The sequence below is a fragment of the Palaemon carinicauda genome, chromosome 39 (genome assembly GCF_036898095.1).
Source record: "Palaemon carinicauda isolate YSFRI2023 chromosome 39, ASM3689809v2, whole genome shotgun sequence".
In the NCBI taxonomy this organism is placed as follows: Eukaryota; Metazoa; Arthropoda; class Malacostraca; order Decapoda; family Palaemonidae; genus Palaemon; species Palaemon carinicauda.
The window spans coordinates 57,355,973-57,360,972 of record NC_090763.1 but is presented as its reverse complement, the minus strand read 5'-3'; the positions used below and the strand labels follow the sequence as shown (position 1 = coordinate 57,360,972).

Genomic DNA, 5,000 nt, shown 5'->3' with positions numbered 1-5,000 from the left:
ACAGCAGGCAGCTGATAGAAGAAGTCTTCCGATACAGTGCCACAGCAGGCAGCTGATAGAAGAAGTCTTCCGATACAGTGCCACAGCAGGCAGCTGATAGAAGAAGTCTTCCGATACAGTGCCACAGCAGGCAGCTGATAGAAGAAGTCATCCGATACAGTGCCACAGCAGGCAGCTGATAGAAGAAGTCTTCCGATACAGTGCCACAGCAGGCAGCTGATAGAAGAAGTCTTCCGATACAGTGCCACAGCAGGCAGCTGATAGAAGAAGTCTTCCGATACAGTGCCACAGCAGACATCTGATAGAAGAAGTCTTTCGATACAGTGCCACAGCAGACATCTGATAGAAGAAGTCTTCCGATACAGTGCCACAGCAGACATCTGATAGAAGAAGTCTTCCGATACAGTGCCACAGCAGACATCTGATAGAAGAAGTCTTTCGATACAGTGCCACAGCAGGCAGCTGATAGAAGAAGTCTTCCGATACAGTGCCACAGCAGACATCTGATAGAAGAAGTCTTCCGATACAGTGCCACAGCAGACATCTGATAGAAGAAGTCTTCCGATACAGTGCCACAGCAGACATCTGATAGAAGAAGTCTTTCGATACAGTGCCACAGCAGACATCTGATAGAAGAAGTCTTCCGATACAGTGCCACAGCAGCCAGCTGATAGAAGAAGTCTTCCGATACAGTGCCACAGCAGGCAGCTGATAGAAGAAGTCTTCCGATACAGTGCCACAGCAGACATCTGATAGAAGAAGTCTTCCGATACAGTGCCACAGCAGACATCTGATAGAAGAAGTCTTCCGATACAGTGCCACAGCAGGCAGCTGATAGAAGAAGTCTTCCGATACAGTGCCACAGCAGACATCTGATACAAGAAGTCTTCCGATACAGTGCCACAGCAGACATCTGATAGAAGAAGTCTTCCGATACAGTGCCACAGCAGACATCTGATAGAAGAAGTCTTTCGATACAGTGCCACAGCAGCCAGCGGATAGAAGAAGTCTTCCAATACAGTGCCACAGCAGGCAGTTGATAGAAGAAGTCTTCCGATACAGTGCCACAGCAGGCAGTTGATAGATGAAGTCTTCCGATACAGTGCCACAGCAATCAGCTGATAGAAGAAGTCTTCCGATGCAATGCCACAGCAGTTGAAAGCCTGTCTTTAAATATGGCGCATCATCAGCTGAAAAATTAGCCTTCAGATATGGTGCCACAGCAATTGATATATTAAATCTTTAGATACAGTGCAACAGCAGCTGATAAACAAAGTATTCTGATACAATACCACACCAGTTTATAGATAAGTCTTTAAATTTACTGCTACAGATGTTGATATATTATGTCTTTCTATACAGTTCCATAGCAGCTGACAGAGTAAATCTTTAGGTGCAATGCCACACCAACTGATAGACTAATCCTTCAGATACAGTGAAACACAAGTTGACCAACTAAATCTTCAGATATAGTGCCACAACAGCTGACAAACAATATCTTTAGATGCAATGCAACAGCAGCTGCCCGACTAAATCCTAAGACAGTAATACAACAGCTGACAAACAATATCTTTAGATGCAATGCAACAGCAGCTGCCCGACTAAACCCTAAGACAGTAATGCAACAGCTGACAAACAATATCTGTAGATGCAATGCAACAGCAGCTGCCCGACTAAATCATAAGACAGTAATACAACAGCTGACAAACAATATCTTTAGATGCAATGCAACAGCAGCTGCCCGACTAAATCCTAAGACAGTAATACAACAGCTGACAAACAATATCTTTAGATGCAATGCAACAGCAGCTGCCCGACTAAATCCTAAGATAGTAATACAACAGCTGACTAACTATGTTTTCTGATACAGTGCCAATTCAGCTGATGGACTAAGTCTTTACATACAATGTAACAGCACCCGAAAGACAAGAGAATTCTGACCCAGTGCCAAAATTGCTGATTGACTAAGTCTTCAGATTCAGTGCCACAGCAACTGACAAACCAAGATTTTCATATGCAGTACCACAGTAGCTGATAGACTTAGCCTTCAAATGCAGTACCACAGCAGCTGACAAACTAAGTCTTTAGATTTAGGGCCACAGCAACTGACAGACCAAGATTTTCATATGTAGTACCACAGTTGCTAATAGACTTAGCCTTCAAATGCAGTACCACAGCAGCTGACAAACTAAGTCTTTAGATTTAGGGCCACAGCAACTGACAGACCAAGATTTTCATATGTAGTACCACAGTTGCTAATAGACTTAGCCTTCAAATGCAGTACCACAGCAGCTGACAAACTAAGTCTTTAGATTTAGGGCCACAGCAACTGACATACCGAGATTTTAATATGCAGTACCACAGTAGCTGATAGACTTAATCTTTAAATGCAGTACCACAGCAGCTGACAAACTAAGTCTTTAGATTTAGGGCCACAGCAACTGACAGACCAAGATTTTCATATGCAGTACCACAGTAGCTGATAGACTTAATCTTTAAATGCAGTACCACAGCAGCTGACAAACTAAGTCTTTAGATTTAGGGCCACAGCAACTGACAAACCAAGATTTTCATATGTAGTACCACAGTTGCTAATAGACTTAGCCTTCAAATGCAGTACCACAGCAGCTGACAAACTAAGTCTTTAGATTTAGGGCCACAGCAACTGACATACCGAGATTTTAATATGCAGTACCACAGTAGCTGATAGACTTAATCTTTAAATGCAGTACCACAGCAGCTGACAAACTAAGTCTTTAGATTTAGGGCCACAGCAACTGACAGACCAAGATTTTCATATGTAGTACCACAGTAGCTGATAGACTTAGCCTTCAAATGCAGTACCACAGCAGCTGACAAACTAAGTCTTTAGATTTAGGGCCACAGCAACTGACAGACCAAGATTTTCATATGTAGTACCACAGTAGCTGATAGACTTAGCCTTCAAATGCAGTACCACAGCAGCTGACAAACTAAGTCTTTAGATTTAGGGCCACAGCAACTGACAGACCAAGATTTTCATATGTAGTACCACAGTAGCTGATAGACTTAGCCTTCAAATGCAGTACCACAGCAGCTGACAAACTAAGTCTTTAGATTTAGGGCCACAGCAACTGACAGACCAAGATTTTCATATGTAGTACCACAGTTGCTAATAGACTTAGCCTTCAAATGCAGTACCACAGCAGCTGACAAACTAAGTCTTTAGATTTAGGGCCACAGCAACTGACAGACCAAGATTTTCATATGTAGTACCACAGTTGCTAATAGACTTAGCCTTCAAATGCAGTACCACAGCAGCTGACAAACTAAGTCTTTAGATTCAGTGCCACAGCAACTGACAGACCAAGATTTTCATATGCAGTACCACAGTAGCTGATAGACTTAGCCTTCAAATGCAGTACCACAGCAGCTGACAAACTAAGTATTTAGATTTAGGGCCACAGCAACTGACAGACCAAGATTTTCATATGTAGTACCACAGTTGCTAATAGACTTAGCCTTCAAATGCAGTACCACAGCAGCTGACAAACTAAGTCTTTAGATTCAGTGCCACAGCAACTGACAGACCAAGATTTTCATATGCAGTACCACAGTAGCTGATAGACTTAGCCTTCAAATGCAGTACCACAGCAGCTGACAAACTAATTCTTTAGATTTAGGGCCACAGCAACTGACAGACCAAGATTTTCATATGTAGTACCACAGTTGCTAATAGACTTAGCCTTCAAATGCAGTACCACAGCAGCTGACAAACTAAGTCTTTAGATTTAGGGCCACAGCAACTGACATACCGAGATTTTAATATGCAGTACCACAGTAGCTGATAGACTTAATCTTTAAATGCAGTACCACAGCAGCTGAAAAACTAAGTCTTTAGATTTAGGGCCACAGCAACTGACAGACCAAGATTTTCATATGTAGTACCACAGTAGCTGATAGACTTAGCCTTCAAATGCAGTACCACAGCAGCTGACAAACTAAGTCTTTAGATTTAGGGCCACAGCAACTGACAGACCAAGATTTTCATATGTAGTACCACAGTTGCTAATAGACTTAGCCTTCAAATGCAGTACCACAGCAGCTGACAAACTAAGTCTTTAGATTTAGGGCCACAGCAACTGACATACCAAGATTTTAATATGAAGTACCACAGCAGCTGACAAACTAAGTCTTTAGATTTAGGGCCACAGCAACTGACAGACTTAGGCTTCTGATGTAGTGCCACAGTAATTGACTGACTATCAGTCTGTCGTCTTCTTGGTTGATTTCTAACATATATCTTAGCATTAAAAACTTGTCCAGAGGGTTGGAGATGCGTAAAAAATATCCAGATCCACTTCTACGATAATTCATGATCAAATAGTAGTAGAAAATACAACAATAAACGAACGAAAATACAAATAAAAATTGAATCGTCCGGTTAACGTATATTATTAGAACATTTTTATTTCTATTACGAAATACTACTGTAAATATGCTGACGATAACCTTCTTCATTTTATAAATCTACAAGCTACAGAAATGCATAGGGTCTGTGGCTCTCCAAAAGGGCCAGTCTAAAAAATACCATGAATGAAGTGATAAATATGAATCTGATATCAAATAGAAGAATGATATCACTGAAATATGGCATTTTAATAAACTCTATTTGTCTTTATTTTATTTGTACGCAAAATGCAAGTTTCAACTCATTGCGAAAAAACATTATTTTCTATATACGTCAAATGCATGTTTCAACTCATTGAGAAAAAAAAACAGAAATTCAGTAATTTCGTTTCCTCGTGAATTTTTTTTTTTGAAGTGGCTAATAAAACATTTACTTCTTTTAACATCAATATTCGGAATCGTAATGTTTTTTTAGGTTTTTCCTTGATTAAGGTTCCATTCCAATAACTCTGTATTGAATACAATTATAATCATTTATATTCTTTCATGAAGCTTTCCTATATTTTCATGAAACATTCTTGAACCATTCTCATGGTTCTTCTGATTTCAAT

General features: G+C 40.5%; 1 protein-coding gene across 1 annotated transcript in view; it reads left to right on the top strand.

The window, feature by feature from the left end:
* LOC137631210 (uncharacterized) overlaps positions 1 to 5,000 on the top strand; it is a 113,459-nt gene that overhangs the window by 107,455 nt on the left and 1,004 nt on the right. The window lies entirely within an intron of this gene.